General features: G+C 46.1%; 1 long non-coding RNA gene across 1 annotated transcript in view; it reads right to left on the bottom strand.

Moving 5' to 3' along the window:
- Positions 1–2412: 2412 nt before the first annotated feature.
- Positions 2413–24157, bottom strand: part of LOC115083888 — a 48230-nt gene continuing 26485 nt past the window's right edge. The window contains exon 5 of the long non-coding RNA XR_003854415.1: positions 2413–2860. This is a non-coding gene — a long non-coding RNA (uncharacterized LOC115083888). The remainder of the gene's footprint in view (positions 2861–24157) is intronic.

The raw sequence follows: 24157 nt of genomic DNA on the forward strand, positions 1-24157 counted from the left end.
GGTGGGGGCATACAGAAAGGAGCAAATCTGGAGGCGCATCAGGCATACTGTGAATTCGGTGTTCCACCACAACCGCAAGTATTGCCGAACCTGATGCATAAGTGGAGGGACATGCGGCGACTGGTGGAAGCAGAAGCAGGCCAGGCGACTTGCTGAGGGAGGAAGGAGCCGCATCACTTTCTCAGCCTCGAAGCAGCTGATACTGGGAACCATATCGGAGGCAGCTGTGGGTGGCGTTGGCCACCTGGACCCATGCGCCGTGCAGGGCAGCAAGGTATGCAGAACACCTTGGAAAATCCCCCTCTTATCCTATCTCAACATATAGCAGCATATGTCTCATGTACCTATAGGTACTGATTACTGTTAACCTGTATAGCCAACCCTGTGCCCATTTCAGGTACAGCAATCAGTAATCCAGGATTGCAGCCAGGCCTGCTGTACTGATTATGTACCAAGACAGCACAGAGCAATGCACAGCTAACACTTTGGGAGTACTGTAGTAGGACAGTGTGCACTGCTCTGGTTGGTGTGTATGGTGATGCAGTATAGTGTACATACTGTCTTACAATATTAGTGCATGTTAGTTCTTATGGGCAATGTAAGACTGAAGTATCAGCTGCTGCACATGGGTCCAAGGCACACAATACTGGCTTTAAACAATAGTAGTCAATGGGAGGGGTGCATTTCTCTGGTATTGATGTGAGGCATATGAATCAATGGGCACCTGCTCAGTATTGCAGGTTCAACCTTGCAAAGTTGCCCTCTCACTCTTCCCCCCCCCCCCCTTCCCCATACACCCTAGCGGAGATGTGCGCAGGGCCCATAGACCCTGGCGGAGATGTGCGCAGGCAGATGTGCGCAGGGCCCATAGACCCTAGCGCACATGTGCACACGGCCCTTCCTACCCTTCCCCATTTGTTTCCCCTTCAACTTCCTGTACCACACATGCCAACTTCACAGGTTACATACCATATTGCACAGGTCTGAGGCCGTGGATTGCAGAAACAGTGGGCTTGATTAGGTAGAGGGTTAAAGTGCAGGTCGTAGGACAGGGCTCTCTGTTCTAGGTTTGGCCTGAAAGGTCCCACATTCCATGCAACACACTGAGAACGCTCTTGTGTCCAGAACTGGTTGTAGGGCAGGTGCTACATGTGTGTGGTTGGCAGCCACAAATGATACCCCAGAGGTGTCATGACAAGTGCCATGTGACTACAACTTGAGTATATGGAGCGAAGTACATCACACCCCTATTGTCAGTGTGCTAATACCCAGTTGGCTAAAATGTTAATATTCTTCCTTCAGTTTCCTCCCCCTTTCAGATCCTAGTTATTTTTCCTTGTTTTTTGTAACTTTCTCACATCCTAAATATTGTTAATATATCTGTTAAGTTTCATTCTATATGTGACGTTGAATTGGGAAATGTTTTACTATGTTACTCTCTGCCTTTACTCACATTGTTAATTGTAAACCGGGTTGATGTGATTCCTATCATGAAACTCGGTATAATAAAAATAATAAATAAATAAATAAATAAAATATGCTTTACCATTTAGGGGAACCAGATGATGAGCAACCCGGACCTGCCCCTAGGCCCCAACGCCAGTACCGGCGTGTGCAGGTGCTCCGTGACTCCTCGGAAGAGGAAGAGGGGGAAGACCGTCAGCGCATGGAGCAGCCTGAGGAGGAGCAGCAGGGAGAGGAACCGGACGAACCGCTCGCTGAGGTGGAACCTGATGTTCAGCAGGACAGCAGTGCGTCCGACCATCCTGAGCCCCAGGCCGGCAGAGACACTCGTCCGGCAGGGCGCCGGCCTCTTGGATGCCATCTCTGGCCTGTCTGACGTAGTCCAGCAGGAAGGCAGTGCCCTCCGTCTCACTGTCAGGGAGGGGTATGAGCGCCTTGAGGGGCGCCTTCAAGCCATTTGCCGGGCCACCTGAGCAGCAGACGGAGGTTTGGAGGGAGTTGCTTCAGCGCATGCCTCCCGTGCAGCCCCCGCCACCAGTGGCTCCATGGCCTTTCATGCCATCCCCTCCAGGGTATTTGCCTCCATACCCATGGATGCCACCTGCCCGTGCAGGGGCCCCTGAGGTGGTACCTCCACCTGTGGCACCAGCACCTCAGCCTCCTGCAGGCTATGAGTGGATGGCACCCCCCGCCTGCACCTGCTGTTCCACCGCCGCCTCCTCCACCACCACCACGAGCTGAAGAGCTGTTGCCCCTGGCTATTCCCTCATGTAGCCATGCCCCGGATGTGCCCCAGGCACCTATGCCCTCTGAGGGCAGTGTCAGCAGTGGGAGGAGTCCCCTGCGCCGCAGTACCCGGGTGGGCCAGTCTAGGCTTTCCGAGGCTCGTAGGAGGGGACGGCCAAAGAAGTGAACTGTCACAAGGTTTCAGTTGTTCATTTACTTTTATTTCATTATCACATTTGTCACACTTGTAAATAAATGCACATTTATCACCTACGGAAATGGCTTTCTATGAGACTGTTCCTTTCTCGTATCGCCCGCCTTTGGCTTAGGCGATGTATCTCATCCAATTCCTCCATGGACAGCTGTATGTCCTCCTCCTCCTCCTCCTCATTCTCTTCAGGTCCATCCTCAGGTACAGGGATGTGTCTGTTAATTGCCAGATTATGTAGAATACAGCAGGCTAGGAAAATCTCACACACCTTAGAGGGGGAGTACAGGAGGCACCCACCAGATCTGTCCAGACAGCGGAAGCGTGATTTCAGGATGCCAAATGTTCTCTCGATGACAGCTCTGGTCCTGCGGTGTGCCCTGTTGTAGCGCATTTCAGCTGCCGTGTTGGGGCTGGCCATGGGGATCATGAGCCAAGATTTGAGGGGATAGCCTCTGTCACCTGTAGCATAAAAGATAATCAGAAGGTTAGATAATGTCTGTGGATCACTGGCGTTCAGCTCACAGGGCTTACAAATAGAATGCCTACTGTGGCACCCTATAGCTAGTGATTGTACAAAGATAGGTGGGTGCTGTTGTTTGTTGCTCTACTACCTAGGAGCCAGCCCCCAGTGATGTGACACAGCTGGAATTCTTCATAGATCCTTGATTGGGTGAGAATGTAGGCGTCGTGGGTGGATCCAGGAAAGCGAGGCACTACGTTCTTGATGAGGCCCTTGGCGTTGCACATCACCTGCATGTTTAGTGAGTGGAATCCCTTGCGATTGCGGTAGATGGCCTCATCTGCTCCTGGTGCCCTTAGGGGCACGTGGGTGCAATCAATAGCTACCAAGACCGAGGGGAAGCGTGCTATTTGGTAGAAGTCTCTCATGGTTTGTTTCATGCTGTTCCTCTCTTCTGATGGGGAAGGAGATAAAGTGGTGTGTGTGTCGCAGCAGGGCAGCCAGGGCCTGCTCCAGACATCTTGAGGTGGCACCCTGAGTGATTCCAGACGTCAGGCCAAGCGGGGTTTGGAAGGTGCCGGTAGCCAGAAATACAAGGAAGGTAGTCACCTTGATGTGTACAGGCAAGGCATGGCCCCTTTGCGTGCGTGGTTGCAGGTCACCCTCTAACATTCTGCAGAGGGACAGTATGGTCTCCTTATCAATCTGTAACGGGTCATTATTCCTCCTCAGACAGGTCCAGAAATTGGGTGTGAGTCCTGTAGACTCGGTGTAACGGGTAGCGCCTCCGTCTCAGCTGCCTTCTCTCCTCCTCTCTCTCTATCCCTTCTGAGCCTTAGGGATTGCAGCACGTATATTGCTGCTGCTGTGAACATGTGTATACAGGGAAATTAGCAATGAATGGCTGTCTGTAGAAGCTCCTGAGGCTCTCTCTCCTATGGTCATACGCACATGAACGTTGTTTATGGAAAACGGTGCCACTGTCCCAGTTTAAAGCAGGTACTCCCCCAGGCCCTCTCCTTTCCACCTTCTGGCCTTCTACAGGATGTCTGGAACTGTAGTGATGTCAGACAGCAGCCGCAGAACCTTCACTCATTCCTTGCGTACAAAAAAAGCAGTAGTAAATCTACGTGAGTGAATTCGTATGCGCGCGCCGGTGACGTTATGCGTGTCCCTTATAAAATACGTTTTATGCACATAAGTTTGGTCTCCACCCAGACACGCCCCTTTTCTATTTCTGTAATGTTCCTCGCGCAGGTCAACTAACACGCACAAATACCGCTATACAAAATTCAGGTTGTGCGCGCCACTCCAGTTTATGCGCTTAAGTGCCTGTTTTTCCGCGCGTACAGCTTTGAAAATCTACCCGTTATTGTATAGCTTTCTTTAAAAATCTGTTTAATATTGGCACATAAGTGCTGAAGGATCATTTAATAAGTAAAGGACTAGAAGGTTCCTAAAGGTGTTCAGTTATAACCAGATTGGGTGTGGCAACTCAGAGGTCTGGGGGAAGCGAACTAGTGAACTGGTTGGAACAATACAGCTGCTTGCACAGCCCAAGAGAGGATTCTTCTGTTTCCAGTGCAGATAAGCCTGTGTTAAAATTGAAATTACTATATAGTAGAGTTTCTGTGCAAAATAGAACTTTGTGTTTTTTTTTATTATTCCTTCTTCCAGTGCTCTGATTCATAGTCTCTGAGCTCTGTGTAAAAAGAAACTGTTGTCTCTCATTATCCCTTCTTTTCTAGACCTCTGATTCATAATTTCTGTGGTGCTCTCTCTGGGGGAAAAAAAACAAAAAACAAAAACAAAAATTCTGTGTTTTCTTTCACTATTCCTTCTAACAGTGCTCTGTGCTCCATTTACATCTTGGCTCTCTGTGTAGAAGTAGTGCTCTGTTTATATCTTTCTCTACGGTCTGGTATTGTATATTATTGGTTTGGTTCCTTGCTAATTGTTTGCTTTAAGATTCAGTATACCTGCAATTATCTTATTGTATAGCTTCTTTAAAAATCTGTTTAATATTGGCACATAAGTGCTGAAGGCATCATTTAATAAGGTAAAGGACTAGATGTTTCCTAAAATGTTCAGTTCAAACCAGATTGGGTGTGGCAACTCAGAGGTCTGGGGGAAGCGAACTAGTGAACCGGCTGGAACAATACAGATTGCTTGCACAGCCCAAGAGAGGATTCTTCTCTTTCCAGTGCAGATAAGCCTGTGTTAAAATTGAAATTACTATATAGTAGAGTTTCTGTGCAAAATAGAACTCTGTGTTTTTTATTATTCCTTCTACTGGTGCTCTGATTCATAGTCTCTGAGCTCTGTGTAAAAAGAAACTGTTGTCTCTCATTATCCCTTCTTTTCTAGAGCTCTCATTATTTCTGTGGTAATCTCTCTGTGAGAAAAAAACAAAAAACAAAAACAAAACTGCTGTGTTTTCTTTCACTATTCCTTCGCACAGTGCTCTGTGCTCCATTTATATCTGGGCTCTCTTTGTAGAAGTAGTGCTCTGTTTATACCTTTGTCTAGGTCTATTATTGTATATTATTGGTTTGGTTCCTTGCTAATTGTTTGCTTTAAGATTCAGTATACCTGCATTTCTCTTATTGTATAGTTGTCTTTTATAATCTGTTTAATTTGGGCACATAAGTGCTGAGGGATCATTTAATAGGTAAAGGACTAGAAGGTTCCTAAAGGTGTTCAGTTATAACCAGATTGGGTGTGGCAACTCAGAAGTCTGGGGAAGCTAACTAGTGAACCGGCTGGAACAATACAGACTGCTTGCACAGCCCAAGAGAGGATTCTTCTGTTTCCAGTGCAGATAAGCCTGTGTTAAAATTGAAATTAATATATAGTAGAGTTTCTGTGCAAAATAGAACTCTGTATTTTTTTATTATTCCTTCTACTGGTGCTCTGATTCATTGTGTCTGAGCTCTGTGTAAAAAGAAACTGTTGTCTCTCATTATCCCTTCTTTTCTAGAGCTCTGATTCATCATTTCTGTGGTGCTCTCTCTGGGGGGGAAAAAAACAAAAAAACAAAAACAAAACTGCTGTGTTTTCTTTCACTATTCCTTCGCACAGTGCTCTGTGCTCCATTTATATCTGGGCTCTCTTTGTAGAAGTAGTGCTCTGTTTATACCTTTGTCTAGGTCTGTTATTGTATATTATTGGTTTGGTTCCTTGCTAATTGTTTGCTTTAAGATTCAGTATACCTGCATTTCTCTTATTGTTTAGCTGTCTTTAATAATCTGTTTAATTTGGCAGATAAGTGCTGAGGGATCATTTAATAGGTAAGGGACTAGAAGGTTTCTAAAGGTGTTTAGTTATAACCAGATTGGGTGTGGCAACTCAGACATTTGGGGGAAGCTAACTAGTGAACCGGCTGGAACAATACAGACTGCTTGCACAGCCCAAGAGAGGATTCTTCTGTTTCCAGTGCAGATAAGCCTGTGTTAAAATTGATATCTACCTTATAAATGGCCTGTGACCGACGGCCCGCAAATGCGCAGTAGAGACCAGCTCTACCGCGCATGTGCGGGCGAGCACGTCGCTCTGAGGCAGCTTCAGAAAGAAAAAAAAATGGCGGCATCCAGTGGCAGCAGCGGCGGTACCGGCAGCGGGCGGCGACAGCGGTAGCGAGCGACGGCGGTAGCGGCGACGGCGGTAGCGAGCGGCGGCAGTGGCGACGGCGGTAGCGGGCGGCGACGGCGGTAGCGGGCGGTAGCGAGGGAGGGAGAAGAGAGAGAGAGGGAGGGACGGACTGAGTGGGAGGGAGGGACGGAGAGAGAGAGTGGGAGGGAGTGACTGAGTGAGAGGGAGGGATTGAGTGAGGGGGAGGGATTGAGTGAGAGGGAGGGAGTGGGACTGAGTGAGAGGGAGAGGGGGGACTGAGGGAGGGAGTGGGACTGGGAGAGAGAGGGAGGGAGTGGGACTGAGGGAGAGTGAGTGGGACTGAGTGAGTGAGAGGGAGGGGGGGAGGGAGTGACTGAGTGGGAGGGAGGGATTGAGTGAGGGGGAGGGACTGAGGGAGGGAGTGGGACTGAGGGAGAGGACGGAGGGAGTGGGGACTGAGTGAGAGTGGGACTGAGTGAGAGGGAGGGAGAGAGGGGGGAGGGAGTGAGTGAGACTGAGTGGGAGGGAGGGACTGAGTGATAGGAGAGGGAGGGTGGGGAGGAGTGGGTGAGGGAGGGGGTGGTGAAGAGTGAGGGGAGAGAGAAAGAGGGGGAGGTGAGAGACAGAGGGATGTAGCCCGTTTTAACGGGCTTAACGGCTTGTTACTATATAGTAGAGTTTCTGTGCAAAATAGAACTTTGTGTTTTTTTATTATTCCTTCTTCTGGTGCTCTGATTCATAGTCTCTGAGCTCTGTGTATAAAAAACTGTTGTCTCTCATGATCCCTTCTTTTCTAGAGCTCTGATTCATAATTTCTGTGGTGCTCTCTCTGGGGGGGGGGGGGGCGGAAATCAAAACAAAAACAAAACTGCTGTGTTTTATTTCACTATTCCTTCGCACAGTGCTCTATGCTCCATTTATATCTGGGCATTCTGTGTAGAAGTACTGCTCTGTTTATACCTTTCTCTAGGTCTGTTATTGCATATTATTGGGTTGGTTCCTTGCTAATTGTTTGCTTTAAGATTCAGTATACCTGCATTTCTCTTATTGTTTAGCTGTCTTTAATAATCTGTTTAATTTTGGCAGATAAGTGCTGAGGGATCATTTAATAGGTAAGGGACGAGAGTCACGTGACGCTGTGCAGGGGAGCGGATGTAGCTTGCCCTTGCTGGCATCCCTTCTAACCATCCAACCCCATCTGTGACTACCAAAACTTTCTTTTTGGGTGATATTTGAGCCAGAAATTTGTGGTAGCATTCAAGGAGCAGCTGTCTGTGTGTGATGTCAACCAGAACAACCAGAAAGGAAAAGGAGAGAGACAGAGAGAAATTGAGGCCTACGGACCCACTGTCGGAAGCCGAAGGGGAGATGGCAGAATCCTCGATGCCTGTGAACTGGGCCGACCTGAGAACAGCGGTTGTGGAGGCGTTGGAGCCGGAATTCAAAAAGCTCTCGCAGCAAATTGCTGATTTAACCTCCTCAATTGCGGGCTATGAATCCCGGTTTACGGAAGTGGAGCAGAGAATCTCAGAGGCTGAGGATGGCCTCCAGGCCACGCGGGACGAGCTGGCTAAATTAACAAAGGCAGTAGAGCAGCACACTGACCGTTTGGAGGACCTTGAGAACCGTTCTCGGCGGTCGAATCTCCGTTTTATAGGGCTGCCGGAGTCTTTGGACGAGAGGGAGCTGCCGAAGATTATGGAGGGCTGGCTGCAACAGGAAGTGGGCCTGACAGGGGCGAGAGGGCCCTTACGAATTGAACGCGCGCATCGGCTGGGTCAGCGCAGAGTGCAGCAAGATCGGCCCCGAGTCACCATCGCTAAAATTTTAAATTTCGCTCACAAGGAAGCGATTTTGCAGGTGGTACGCAGCGGCAAGACTCTCACCTTTGAGGGTAAGAAGATCCTTGTCTTCCAGGATTTTTCGGCGGCCCTCTCGGCTCAACGGCGCGCGCTCTCCCCACTCTGCGCGCAGCTGCACAACCTGGGGCAGCGTGCAGTCCTTGTTTACCCAGCCAAGGTCAGGGTTTCGACTCCCAGTGGTCCTCGGTGGTTTTCAGCGGCGACGAAGCTGAAAGAATATGTTGCGACGTTGGATAAGCCGGCGCATGGGAACTGAAGGGCCTGCTACCGCGAGAATGCCGGCGGCACGTGAAGAGGCGAGGTGGTTCGTTTTTCGTTCTGTTCGTGGTCCCTGACACGTGGGCGTCCTTGATGGCGCTGAGACGCGGCAGCCTCATTATTTGGCGGTTGGTACAGGACATTGTATTTCGGAATGTTGCTGTGCCCTGGACAATATTCTGGACAGGTTTGGCCGCTGACCTCCCAGACGTAAACTTATGATGTTTGTGGTTTTTTTACAGACTTGGGGATGGCTCGAGTTGTTTACTCATTTTGTTGGGACTGACTCCAATAGTTTTTGCTCCTTTAGCACAGGTGTTAAATGAACCGCAATCGCTCAGGACGCACACGGCGGTATTATAGCCGGGAGGAGCCGCGATCGGTTCAAAAAACAAAAACAAAAAAAAACAAAACAAAAAAAAAAAAAACAAACAGTTTATCTTATGTTCTGGTTTGTTCTTTTTGCCTAAAGGTTATGCTGCATGTTGGTTTAATCAACCATAGATTCTGCAGACAGATGAGTGGCCGGAGTTACTGTGGGGGTGTAAAATTGTGTTGTCGAGTCTCTGTCTGTTCCCTGATGTTATTGCTAACTGTTCTAACAATTCTTTATGCTACTTTCGAAGTTTTATCAAGTTTTTTTTATTTTTTCTGGGATCCGAGTTGGGGTTGGAGGGAGGGGGGGAGGTCTAGAGCGTCGGAGGTGACTCAAATGGATGGGGGTAACATGCATGCGGTAGGGGGAGTGGGTCAATGGGGTTGCGGGGGGGGGGAGTAGGTAGGGAAGGAGGGTTGCACACGGAGGGTAGGGAACGGGGAAGACAGGGCAGGGGTGGGGGGGTGGTAGGGGTGAGAGAAGAAACACTTCCTTGGTTGCTTCACGCTACACGTGCGGTGGGGAGGCGGGTGCGGGGGGGGTGGTCCTTGCTGGGACGGCCGTCCTCCCTTCTATTATGGATCAAAGCTCATGAGTTACTCTTTCATACTGTGATGCATGGCTAGTCGGGGAACTGTCCTGATATCCTGGAACGTTTGTGGTATTAACTCGCCCATCAAGAGGGCCAAGATTTTGCGGGCTCTGAAACGGAAGTCGGCGGATGTGGCTTTTCTTCAAGAGACCCATCTGACAGACGGTGAACATGTTAAATTATGTCAGGGCTGGGTGGGAGCGGTACACTATGCATCGGGGAGCTCCAAGTCTGCAGGGGTGGCTATTTTAATTAGCAAGAATCTTCCGTTTACGGTTTTGAACGAAATTAAGGACCCTAGTGGTCGGTATTTGATCCTAGAGGTGGAACTCAATCACACGCCCATGGTGTTTTGCTGAGTTTACGCCCCCAATGCTCAACAAGTCCCTTTTTTTCAGACCCTACAGAAAGTGCTTTTACCGTATATTGACAGAGCTATGGTGGTGGGGGGTGACTTTAATGCCCTAGGGGATCCAGACTTGGATAGGATGTCCACGACTGGGCCCGGGGGAACCCGAAGCGGGGGCTTCCATGCTTTGGTGGACTCCTTGCATCTGATTGACTCTTGGAGAACACTCCATCCACTGGAAAAAGATTTCACACACTTATCACGGGCACATGCGACCCAATCGCGTATTGACTATTTTTTGGTCAGTACTCATTTTTTTTCCAAGGTGGCGGGGGCTGGAATTGGGGACATCATTCTCTCCGATCACGCCCCTATCAGCTTAGAATTGACAGTCGTAGACAAAGCCATTTCGGTTAAACATTGGCGTTATCCATATTATTTAGCGGAAGATGAGTCCTTTCAGGGGTTCCTAAAGGAAAGATGGGCGGATTACGCAAAACTGAATGCTCAGCATAGCGTGGACCCTATTTTGTTTTGGCAAACCGCAAAGGCGGTTTTACGGGGTGATATCATATCATATTTGGCATATCGGAGGAAATCTCTAGACAAGCGGCTGTTGTCCCTGAGTGCACAGCTCCAGAGGGCAAAACGGGTATTGGTGCGACAGCCTTCCTCGTCTCATAGGGCATCTTTTATCGCCCTGCAATCTGCAGTCAACTCCCTGATACATCAAAGGGCTAAGAAGAGTGTTCTTTACTATCAGTTCCAGCTACACAAATTCGGGAATAAGCCGGGGAAAATGATGGCAAATTTGGTAAAATCGGCTAGGAAATCTCGATATATTCCGGCTATCAAGTCAGGGGGAGGTCAAGTAGTTAACACTACTTCTGAGATTCTGGCTGCTTTTCACTCTTATTACTCGGCTCTTTATGAGTCTGATGGCTGGAATTCCAGGGCCTGGGAAGCTTTTCTGCATCGTATTAATTTGCCTTCCATAACGGTAGGACAGCAGCGGCAATTAAATGAGCCAATTACGTCCGAGGAAGTCCGTTTGGCTATTGCTAAAGCAAAAAAATTGAAAACGCCGGGCCCGGATGGGTATAGCTCGGAATTTTATAAATGTCTCGTGGAACCCCTCACCGATCTTCTACCGTTGGTCTATAATGCTTTAATTGTGCAAGGTTCATTTCCTTCGTCGGCCAATAGGGCACATGTCACTCTTATTCCGAAGCCAGGGAGGGATCCGCTCGTACCAGCGTCCTATCGCCCCATTTCCTTGTTGAATGTTGACCACAAGCTGTTAGCCAAAATTTTGGCTGACCGTTTGGGCGATATTTTACCCCAGTTAGTCAGCCCAGGGCAGGTGGGGTTTGTCAAGAAGCGTTATGCGCTCACCAATATCAGACGGGTAGTGGCGGCTATGGCGTTGTGTCAACGTTCGGACACGCCCTTTCTTATAGCTAGCCTCGATTCGGAAAAAGCGTTTGATAGGGTAGAGTGGGGCTACTTATTTCGCCTGCTCCCCTTAATGGGGTTTGATGGCTTTTTTCTTCAAGCAATACAGCTTCTATACCACGATCCGGTTGCCCTGCTTTTGGTGAACGGGATGCTATCCGCTCCCTTTCCTGTAAAGCGCGGTACACGACAGGGCTGTCCACTTTCTCCCCTGCTTTTTCTACTAACCTTGGAACCCCTGTTAATAGCTATTCAGGAATCTCCGCTTATTCGGGGTGTACTGTTTCATGTTGGATCTCAAAGGGAGATTTTCAAATATGCCGCCTTTGCAGACGATGTTTTAGTCTTTCTTACGGCACCGCAATGCTCGCTGCCGTTGCTTTTGGATCTTGTTCACGACTTTGGGTCCTTCTCAGGTTTGCGAATAAATTGGGACAAGTCCGAGGCGCTGGCGTTTCCGCCGGGGCTTCGGGAGTCATGGCCCGGTCCTTTTCCGTTGCGGTGGGCTGGACCCTCGATTAAATATCTTGGGATATTTCTGTCCGTTGATTTAACTACCATCTACTCTCTGAATATCGCGGGTCTGCTTACGCGAACACGAGACAAATTGCAGCAATGGCGGGATCTTCCGTTGTCCTTGGGGGGGCGAATTAATTTGTTTAAACTGATTCTGTTACCCCAGTGGTTGTATGTGGTGCAAAATTTCCCCTGTGTGATTAAACGTAAGGATTTGCAGACTCTGGATGCTCTTATGCGTGTCTTTCTCTGGAGGGGAGGAAAAGCCCGGATCCCATTGAAGTGGCTTAAATTAAGATGGGGTTCAGGGGGTATGGGGGTTCCGGATCTTTGCTGCTATAACGTGGCTGCCAATTTAAGACTGGTGAGGGATTGGTTGCTGGGGGAATCTAAATTTGTGAGCTATATAGCGGAAAACACATTGGTAGCCCCGCTCAACCTTAAATTTGTGCTTATGTGCCCCAGTCGGGCCCTTCCTGGTGCGTTGTCACAGCATATCTTGATTAGCCCGATTAGAAAGGCCTGGCGATTTCTGACGCAGCATCTACATATTCCACTGCAATGTGCGTGTTTGCTACCATTTCTGGGGAATTCGGATTTTTCTCCGGGTTCTGACTCCCGTGGGTTTCGAGAGTGGAAATCAAAAGGCGTGGTTCAAGTGGGACACGTGCTGGATTCCACGGGTGAGTTATTTACTTTTGAGGTGTTTCGGGATTTATATGGGTTATCTAACAGTCATTTATTTAGTTATTTACAAGCCAGGCACTACATCCACTCACTACCATTCTTCAATCAATCGCCCGGTCATATACAAGCTCTTAATGGTTTTCTTCACCTTGATAATAAACGAGGGATCTCTCTGTCCATGTTTTATCAGAAATTGCTCCAAGGGTTGGCTACTGATACTGTGCAGGTTTCTGTAGCTCGCTGGGAAAGGGATGGTGCTTTTATAATACCAACAGCTGCTTTCACTGCCTGTATGAAAAATTTGATTAAGGTCACTGGTAATATGTATTATCGGGAAATGCAGCTCAAATTTCTGCGCAGAGCATATGTCACTCCCCAAATTGCTTTTCGGACACAAATTTCCACATCGGCGACATGCTTGCGATGTGCCTCGGCGCTTGGGACTATGTCACACTTATTTTGGACTTGTCCACATATTCAAAAGTTTTGGGGCAAGATAGTGGACTATTTGAGTCAGCTTCTGCACATTAATCTCCCACTTTCTCCTTACATGCTTTTATTTGACTGCATTCCCCGCCCGCTTGTTCGGGGTTTTGGTCCCCGTTTGTTTGTGAAGAAAGCAGCTGCGGTGGGGAAGAAAGTTATATTGCTTAATTGGCGGGAAGTGGAGGTCCCATCTATTTGGACTTGGCGGATACATCTTCATCGCCTGATGCAAATGGAAAACTTGGATTCGAAGGTGTGCCCGAATCGGCGGCGTCGGTTCCTGCAGATTTGGGATGCATATCTTCAAGCTTTACCACATCGTTCCCGAAGTTTGATACTTAACGACTGACTATAGTGTGTACTCATGGCCCAGATCGTACGTGTATGCCTGGTGGGAGGGACTGGAAGAATATATGGAAGTGGTCTTGGGGTAAGGGGGGGGGTGAATTTTAGGGAGGGGGGGGGAAGGGGAAGGGAGGGAGGGATGGGTGGTTAGGAAAAGGAAGTTTGGCGTGAGCAGGTGGGATTCACCCGGACTTTCAACATAGTTGGGGCGGTATAAGGACAATAGCGTTCCTGGTTAAGTTTGGTGTTCACCCATTGGTTTGCTTGTCTATATACCGTAAGGGGAATTACAGATATTGTTCAGGTCTGTGGGAAGGGGGGGGAGATGTATGTCTATAAATGAGCAGTATTTTGGCTGTTTACTGTACTTGGGTCTGCGGCTGTGAAAGTGTCAACACAGTGGAGACCATGTGTATTTCATTTTGCTCAATAAAAATTATTTGAACATAATAGGTAAGGGACTAGAAGGTTTCTAAAGGTGTTTAGTTATAACCAGATTGGGTGTGGCAATTCAGACATTTGGGGGAAGCTAACTAGTGATCCGGCTGGAAAAATATCGACTGCTTGCACAGCCCAAGAGAGGATTCTTCTGTTTCCAGTGCAGATAAGCCTGTGTTAAAATTGAAATTACTATATAGTAGAGTTTCTGTGCAAAATAGAACTTTGTGTTTTTTTATTATTCCTTCTTCTGGTGCTCTGATTCATAGTCTATGAGCTCTGTGTAAAAAGAAACTGTTGTCTCTCATTATCCCTTCTTTTCTAGAGCTCTCATTATTTCTGTGGTAATCTCTCTGTGGGAAAAAAAAAACAAATACCAAAAACAAAACTGCTGTGTTTTCTTTCACTATTCCTTCTAACAGTGGTCTGTGCTCCATTTATATCTGGGATCTCTGTGTAGAAGTACTGCTCTGTCTATACCTTTCTCTAGGTCTGTTATTGTATATTATTGGTTTGGTTCCTTGCTAATTGTTTGCTTTAAGATTCAGTATACCTGCATTTCTCTTATTGTATATCTGTCTTTAATAATCTGTTTAATTTTGGCGCATAAGTGCTGAGGGATCATTTAATAGGTAAAGAACTAGAAGGCTGCTAAAGGTGTTCAGTTATAACCAGATTGGGTGTGGCAACTCAGAAGTCTGAGGGAAGCTAACTAGTGAACCGGCTGGAAAAATACCGACTGCTTGCACAGCCCAAGAGAGGATTCTTCTGTTTCTAGTGCAGATAAGCCTGTGTTAAAATTGAAATTACTATATAGTAGAGTTTCTGTGCAAAATAGAACTCTGTGTTTTTTTTTATTATTCCTTCTACTGGTGCTCTGATTCATAGTCTCTGAGCTCTTTTCAAAAAAGAAACTGTTGTCTCTGATTATCCCTTCTTTTCTAGAGCCCTGATTCATAATTTCTGTGGTGCTCTCTCTGGGGGAAAAAAAACAAAAAACAAAAACAAAACTGCTGTGTTTTCTTTCACTATTCCTTCTAACAGTGCTCTGTGCTCCATTTATATCTTGGCTCTCTGTGTAGAAGTACTGCTCTGTTTATACCTTTCTCTAGGTCTGGTATTGTATATCATTGGTTTGGTTCCTTGCTAATTGTTTGCTTTAAGATTCAGTATACCTGCATTTCTCTTATTGTTTAGCTGTCTTTAATAATCTGTTTAATTTTGGCAGATAAGTGCTGAGGGATCATTTAATAGGTAAAGGACTAGAAGGTTTCTAAAGGTGTTCAGTTATAACCAGATTGGGTGTGGCAATTCAGACGTTTGGGGGAAGCTAACTAGTGAACCGGCTGGAAAAATACCGACTGCTTGCACAGCCCAAGAGAGGATTCTTCTGTTTCCAGTGCAGTTAAGCCTGTGTTAAAATTGAAATTACTATATTGTAGAGTTTCTGTGCAAAATAGAACTCTGTGTATTATTTTTATTTCTGATACTGGTGCTCTGATTCATAGTCTCTGAGTTATGTGTAAAAAGAAACTGTTGTCTCTCATTATCCCTTCTTTTCTAGAGCTCTGATTCATCATTTCTGTGGTGCTCTCTCTGGGGGGAAAAAAAACAAAAAAACAAAAACAAAACTGTTGTGTATTCTTTCACTATTCCTTCTAACAGTGCTCTGTGTTCTATTTTTATATGGGCTCTCTGCGTAGAAGTACTGCTTTGTTTATACCTTTCTCTAGGTCTGGTATTGTATATTTTTGGTTTGGTTCCTTGCTAATTGTTTGCTTTAAGATTCAGTATACATGCATTTCTCTAATTGTAAAGCTGTCTTTAATAATCTGTTTAATATTGGCAGATAAATGCTGAGGGATCATTTAATAGGTAAAGGACTAGTAGGTTCCTAATGGTGTTCAGTTATAACGAGATTGGGTGTGGCAACTCAGAGGTCTGGGGGAAGCGAACTAGTGAACCGGCTGGAACAATACAGACTGCTTGCACAGCCCAAGAGAGGATTCTTCTGTTTCCAGTGCAGATAAGCCTGTGTTAAAATTGAAATTAATATATAGTAGAGTTTCTGTGCAAAATAGAACTCTGTGGTTTTTATTATTCCTTATACTGGTGCTCTGTTTCATAGTCTCTGAGCTCTGTGCAAAAAGAAACTCTTGTCTCTCATGATACCTTCTTTTCTAGAGCTCTCATTATTTCTGTGGTAATCTCTCTGTGGGAAAAAAACAAAAAACAAAAACAAAACTGCTGTGTTTTCTTTCACTATTTCTTCTAACAGTGCTCTGTGCTCCATTTATATCTTGGCTCTCTGTGTAGAAGTACTGCTCTGTTTATACCTTTCTCTAGGTCTGGTATTGTATATCATTGGTTTGGTTCCTTGCTAATTGTTTGCTTTAAGATTCAGTATACATGCATTTCTCTTATTGTATATCTGTCTTTAATAATCTGTTTAATTTTGGCACATAAGTGCTGAGGGATCATTTAATAGGTAAAGAACTAGAAGGTTGCTAAAGGTGTTCAGTTATAACCAGATTGGGTGTGGCAACTCAGAAGTCTGAGGGAAGCTAACTAGTGAACTGGCTGGAACAATACCGACTGCTTGCACAGCCCAAGAGAGGATTCTTCTGTTTCTAGTGCAGATAAGCCTGTGTTAAAATTGAAATTACTATATAGTAGAGTTTCTGTGCAAAATAGAACTCTTTGTTTTTTATTATTCCTTATACTGGTGCTCTGATCCATAGTCTCTGAGCTCTGTGTAAAAGAAACTGTTGTCTCTCATTATCCCTTCTTTTCTAGACCTCTGATTCATAATTTCTGTGGTGCTCTCTCTGGGGGAAAAAAACAAAAACAAAAATTCTGTGTTTTCTTTCACTATTCCTTCTAACAGTGCTCTGTGCTCCATTTACATCTTGGCTCTCTGTGTAGAAGTACTGCTCTGTTTATACCTTTCTCTACGTCTGGTATTGTATATTATTGGTTTGGTTCCTTGCTAATTGTTTGCTTTAAGATTCAGTATACCTGCAATTATCTTATTGTATAGCTTTCTTTAAAAATCTGTTTAATATTGGCACATAAGTGCTGAAGCATCATTTAATAAGTAAAGGACTAGATGTTTCCTAAAAATGTTCAGTTCAAACCAGATTGGGTGTGGCAACTCAGAGGTCTGGGGGAAGCGAACTAGTGAACCGGCTGGAACAATACAGATTGCTTGCACAGCCCAAGAGAGGATTCTTCTCTTTCCAGTGCAGATAAGCCTGTGTTAAAATTGAAATTACTATATAGTAGAGTTTCTGTGCAAAATAGAACTCTGTGTTTTTTATTATTCCTTCTACTGGTGCTCTGATTCATAGTCTCTGAGCTCTGTGTAAAAAGAAACAGTTGTCTCTCATTATCCCTTCTTTTCTAGAGCTCTCATTATTTCTGTGGTAATCTCTCTGTGGGAAAAAAAAAACAAATACCAAAAACAAAACTGCTGTATTTCTTTCACTATTCCTTCTAACAGTGGTCTGTGCTCCATTTATATCTGGGATCTCTGTGTAGAAGTACTGCTCTGTTTATACCTTTCTCTAGGTCTGTTATTGTATATTATTGGTTTGGTTCCTTGCTAATTGTTTGCTTTAAGATTCAGTATACCTGCATTTCTCTTATTGTATAGCTGTCTTTAATAATTTGTTTAATTTTGGCACATAAGTGCTGAGGGATCATTTAATAGGTAAAGGACTAGAAGGTTCCTAAAGGTGTTCAGTTATAACCAGATTGGGTGTGGCAACTCAGAAGTCGGAGGGAAGCTAACTAGTGAACTGGCTGGAACAATACGGACTGCTTGCACAGCCCAAGAGAGAATTCTTCTGTTTCCAGTGCAGTTAAGCCTGTGTTAAAATTGAAATTACTATATAGTAGAGTTTCTGTGCAAAATAGAACTCTGTGTATTTTTTTTATTCCTGATACTGGTGCTCTGATTCATAGTCTCTGAGTTATGTGTAAAAAGAAACTGTTGTCTCTCATTATCCCTTCTTGTCTAGAGCTCTGATTCATCATTTCTGTGGTGCTCTCTCTGGGGGGAAAAAAAAACAAAAACAAAACTGTTGTGTATTCTTTCACTATTCCTTCTAACCGTGCTCTGTGTTCTATTTTTATATGGGCTCTCTGTGTAGAAGTACTGCTTTGTTTATACCTTTCTCTAGGTCTGGTATTGTATATTTTTGGTTTGGTTCCTTGCTAATTGTTTGCTTTAAGATTCAGTATACATGCATTTCTCTTATTGTAAAGCTGTCTTTAATAATCTGTTTAATATTGGCAGATAATTGCTGAGGGATCATTTAATAGGTAAAGGACTAGTAGGTTCCTAAAGGTGTTCAGTTATAACGAGATTGGGTGTGGCAACTCAGAGGTCTGGGGGTAGCGAACTAGTGAACCGGTTGGAACAATACAGACTGCTTGCACAGCCCAAGAGAGGATTCTTCTGTTTCTAGTGCAGATAAGCCAGTGTTAAAATTGAAATTACTATATAGTAGAGTTTCTGTGCAAAATAGAACTTTGTGTTTTTTTATTATTCCTTCTTCTGGTGCTCTGATTCATAGTCTATGAGCTCTGTGTAAAAAGAAACTGTTGTCTCTCATTATCCCTTCTTTTCTAGAGCTCTCATTATTTCTGTGGTAATCTCTCTGTGGGGAAAAAAAACAAATACCAAAAACAAAACTGCTGTGTTTTCTTTCACTATTCCTTCTAACAGTGGTCTGTGCTCCATTTATATCTGGGATCTCTGTGTAGAGGTACTGCTCTGTCTATACCTTTCTCTAGGTCTGTTATTGTATATTATTGGTTTGGTTCCTTGCTAATTGTTTGCTTTAAGATTCAGTATACATGCATTTCTCTAATTGTAAAGCTGTCTTTAATAATCTGTTTAATATTGGCAGATAAGTGCTGAGGGATCATTTAATAGGTAAAGGACTAGTAGGTTCCTAATGGTGTTCAGTTATAACGAGATTGGGTGTGGCAACTCAGAGGTCTGGGGGAAGCGAACTAGTGAACCGGCTGGAACAATACAGACTGCTTGCACAGCCCAAGAGAGGATTCTTCTGTTTCCAGTGCAGATAAGCCTGTGTTAAAATTGAAATTAATATATAGTAGAGTTTCTGTGCAAAATAGAACTCTGTGGTTTTTATTATTCCTTATACTGGTGCTCTGTTTCATAGTCTCTGAGCTCTGTGCAAAAAGAAACTGTTGTCTCTCATGATACCTTCTTTTCTAGAGCTCTCATTATTTCTGTGGTAATCTCTCTGTGGGAAAAAAACAAAAAACAAAAACAAAACTGCTGTGTTTTCTTTCACTATTCCTTCTAACAGTGCTCTGTGCTCCATTTATATCTTGGCTCTCTGTGTAGAAGTACTGCTCTGTTTATACCTTTCTCTAGGTCTGGTATTGTATATCATTGGTTTGGTTCCTTGCTAATTGTTTGCTTTAAGATTCAGTATACATGCATTTCTCTTATTGTATATCTGTCTTTAATAATCTGTTTAATTTTGGCACATAAGTGCTGAGGGATCATTTAATAGGTAAAGAACTAGAAGGTTGCTAAAGGTGTTCAGTTATAACCAGATTGGGTGTGGCAACTCAGAAGTCTGAGGGAAGCTAACTAGTGAACTGGCTGGAACAATACCGACTGCTTGCACAGCCCAAGAGAGGATTCTTCTGTTTCCAGGGCAGATAAGCCTGTGTTAAAATTGAAATTACTATATAGTAGAGTTTCTGTGCAAAATAGAACTCTGTGTTTTTTATTATTCCTTATACTGGTGCTCTGATTCATAGTCTCTGAGCTCTGTGTAAAAAGAAACTGTTGTCTCTCATTATCCCTTCTTTTCTAGAGCCCTGATTCATAATTTCTGTGGTGCTCTCTATGCTATCGAAAACATCGTTGGTGCTCTCTACACCTCCCCGATACAAAAGGGAGACCCACGCGCCTGTCGTGGCTTCCTCAATCAGTGCTTCATGCAATTTGCACTGCAACCATCCTTGTTCCCAAAGGAATCAACCAAAGTAATCTTCATCCTTTCCCTCCTGGAAGTGAAGGCTCTCTCATGGGCCTCTCTCATATGGGAACGCTCTGATCCTATGTTTTCCAAGCTACCTGAGTTTATTGCTCTCTTCAAGCAGACTTTCAGAGATCCCGGCTGCCAAGCTGTCACCAGCTACAGTCTACTCCACCTCTGCCAAGGGTCTCGGACCCTCTCTGAGTATACGGTGAAGTTTAGGACCCTGGCTACTGAGCTCGGGTGGTAAGAAGATTATCTGTAAGCCATCTTCCTAGATGGACTCTCCAGCGCTCTCAAAGATGACCTCTCCTTCCTTAAGATTCCCACATCTCTAGAGGACCTGATTTCCCTCACAGGGAAGATCGACCATCGTCTTTGGCAAAGGCACCTAAAAGTAAAGGCTTTCCGCTCTCCTACACCGCGTTCCACACGTGTCCACAGTCCTCCAGCCAAGATTCCAGCACCACCACTTTCTTCATGGTGGAACCTATGGAGGTGAACCATGGATGATTGACTCAGACGGAACGTTGCCGTCAGAGGAAGGAGGGTCTTTGCCTTTACTGTGGCACTTCCAGAAATCTTCGGCAGTTTTGTCCGGCCCGTCTGGTAAACTACAATGCCTGAGCCTGGTGGGGGTCCCGAGCTTAGGCGCTACCGTCACTGGCCCCCAACTCCTGCTTCCAGTCTCTCTGGGCATCCAGGCCCACTCCTTCGCCACCACTGCTCTGGTCGATACAGGAGGAAGTGGCAGCTTCATCATGGATGACATCGTCAAGCTTCTGAACATTCCTCTTCAGCCAGTAGATGTGAGCCTCCGCATCACCTCCATTCAAGAACATCTTCCAGGGCTCATCACCCATCGAACAGTGGCTGTCTGTCTTACCGTGGGTACTCTCCATGAGGAGGAGGTGTCCTTCTATGTGTTAAAACGTTCCACACATCCAGTCATCCTGGAGCTGCCTTGGCTCCAGATCCATGAACCCCAGTTCGATTGGCATTCCCTGCAGTTGGTGCAGTGGGGTTCCAAATTCCAGAAGACTTGCCTACGTCAAGTATTCTCAGCTTTCTCTGACATGAAGTCTACCACTCTATCTGGGTTGCCTACTCAGTATGTTGAGTTTGAAGATGTCTTCTCGAAACAGAAGACGGATACCTTGCCTCCGTTACGCAAATTCAATTGCTCCATAGAGCTTCTGCCGGGCACGACGCCTCCCAAGGGCAGAACGTACCCATTGTCTCACCCAGAAACCCTAGCCATGTCTGAGTATATCAAAGAGAACCTAGAAAAAGAGTTCATTCGTCCCTCTGATTCTCCTGCTGGAGTGGGCTTTTTCTTCATTAAAGAAGAAAGACGGCGGTCTATGCCCTTCTATTGATTACAAAGGGCTCAACTCCATAACCCGCAAAGACCATTAGCCTCTGCCCCTTATCAGTGAGCTGTTTGACTGACTTCAAGGGGCACGAATCTTCACCAAGTTGGACATGAGGGGCGCGTACAATCTGGTACGCATCCAACCCGAAGATATCTGGAAAACCGCATTCAATACGAGGGATGGTCACTATGAATATACAGTGATGCCCTTTGGGCTATCCAATGTCCCAACGGTCTTTCAACGCCTTTTGAACAAAATCCTCTGAGACCTCTTGTATTCATTCAGAGTCGTGTAACTCAACGACATCTTGATCTTTTCCAAGGATCTCGAATCCCATCGAGATCATGTTTGGATTGTCCTCCAACATCTAAGAGAAAATCATCTATATGCCAAGTTAGAAAAATGCCTCTTCGAGAAAAATTGCTTACCCTTCCTAGGGTATATCATTTCTGATCGAGGTTTCTCCATGGATCCAGAAAAAGTCCATGGGATCCGATATTGGCGCCAGCCAGTAGGCCTACGGGCCTTACAACGTTTCCTTGGTTTCACCAATTATTACCAGAGCTTCATTGCCAACTATTCTACCCTAGCTGCTCCGCTCACCGCCATGACCAAGAAAGGGGCTAACACTCATGTGTGGACACCCAAAGCACAAGCCGCCTTTCAGACGTTAAAAGAAGTCTTCTGTTCCAGTCCTTGTCTTCAGCATCCAGACCCAAGATGTCCATTCGTTGTCAAAGTAGATGCCTCTGCAATTGGAGTGGGAGCCATCTTAAGTCAGTTTTCTCCAAAGGGTAAATTAATACCTTGTTCATTCTACTCCCACAAGTTCTCTCCCACAGAGCAGCACTACACCGTGGATGACTGAGAACTTCTCACCGTCAAGTTGGAGCTCCAAGAGTGGTGCCCCTGGTTGGAAGGGGGGCAACATAAATTTACCATTTTCACGGACCATAAGAATCTTGAGCACCTGAAAGAGACTCAACTCTATGTCCTAGACAAGCCCGATGGGCGCTCTTCTTTGAACAATTCAATTTTGTTCTATGTTCTCGCCCAGGTCCCAAGAACCTCTGTGCTGATGCAGTATCAAGATCCTTTGAACCAGAGGATGTTCCTGATGTTCCCAGACACATCATTGATCCTGCCTGCATATCTCTTGCTGTGACCACCACTGTTCCAGTGGGGAAAACAGTCGTTCCACGTAGATTACGTGAAAACGTTCTGAAATGGGCCCATGATTCCAAGTGGCAGGACACCCAGGTTGTACTAGGACCCTAGAGATGCTGCGGAGATATTACTGGTGGCCCAATATGGTGCAAGACTCTCGTAACTATGTGGACTCCTGTCTCGTAGGTGGCTTCAACAGAAGCCACCTACCGTACGGCCTTGGGGCCTACTCCAGCCGCTTCTAGCACCTACTGAGCCATGGAGCAGCATCTCAACGGACTTCATCACAGACCTGCCTCCGTCCCAGAACAATACCGTAATTTGAGTCATCATCGACCGTTTTTCGAAAATGGGTCACTTTATTCCCTTGCCAGGCTTCCCATCAGCCCCAGAACTAGCCAAGTTGTTCCTGAAACACATTTTCCGTCTCCATGGACTCCCAAAGGAAATAATATCCGACCGAGGACTACAGTTTGCCGCCAGATACTGGCGCTCCTTATGCAAGAAATTTAATATTGTCTTGAATTTTACGTCGGCCTATCATCCACAGGTCAATGGTCAAGCTGATAGGACCAACCGGACCTTGAAAACATCCCTCCATTCCTACGTGAAAGACCAGCAGGATAACTGGTCTGATTTGCTTCCCTGGGCTGAGTTGTCGCATAATACCCACATCGCTGCTGCCAACGATGTATCTACGTTCTCTGTGGCATTTGGACAACAACCTCAGCTGCCACTTCCAGTTCCTCTGACTGTTCCTTCCTCAGTGGCACAGTTCATGGCCCACACCATTTGCCAGGTGTGGAATAAAGTCAAAGAACGCCTTACCCAGGCAGCTGAATGCTCCAAGCGTACTTCTGATGCCCACAGACATCCCGCTCCACTCTTCCATCCTGGTTAGAAGGTGTGGTTAAGCACCAAACACATAAGGTTGAGACTTCCCTCTCATCGCCTGGCTCCCAAGTACATCGGTCCATTCCCGGAGCTTCGAAGAGTGGGAGCAGTGTCGTATCAGCTACAGCTGCCACGTGCCATAGCCATCCATAACACATTCCATGTCTCACTGTTAAAGCCTTTGGTCCTCTCCTGGTCCTCTCATAGAAATCCTTCTCCTCTACGGATCTCCACTGAACCAGACTCACCTCTTCAGGTAAGAGAGGTCCTCGATGTCCGTCGGCGTCAAGATAGATGGGAATACTTCTTAGCCTGGGAGGGTTATGGGGCCGAGGAGAATTCATGGAAACCCTCCCACAATATTCTCAACAAAGAACTCCTTAAAGCCTTCCATAGAACCCATCCTGTCAAGCCACAGCCGCATAGAGGGAGGCCTAGAAGGGGGGGTACTGTTGCGCGCCCCGTCCGTGACCGGCCTGCTCACCTTGCTAACTCCTCTGCAGTTCATGAATCGGCCTCCCCAGCGGCAGCCGCGAGCTCCGCTAGGCCTCGGTGTCCCATGGCAGCAGTTGCCAGGCCTTCCACTGTGCACCAGGCTTCACGCCGGAGTACGGCCTCTACAGTGGTATTGGCCATGCCACTACGCGCGCTGACCACTCGGCCTCTTGTAGGGCCAGGGGCAGGTCCTAGCTCCGCGGCGCGCCCTGATTGATGGAACAATATAAGGAAGTCCCTGCCTTCACATCCTTGCCTTGGCAATCGGGTCGGCATTGTATTGTGCTAGGTCACCTCTGCGTTCACAGTCTTGTTCCAGTCTTATTCCATCCTTGTTCCAGTGTCCTACTGTTTCAGCG

This window comes from Rhinatrema bivittatum, chromosome 2 (assembly GCF_901001135.1).
Source record: "Rhinatrema bivittatum chromosome 2, aRhiBiv1.1, whole genome shotgun sequence".
NCBI classification, from domain to species: Eukaryota; Metazoa; Chordata; class Amphibia; order Gymnophiona; family Rhinatrematidae; genus Rhinatrema; species Rhinatrema bivittatum.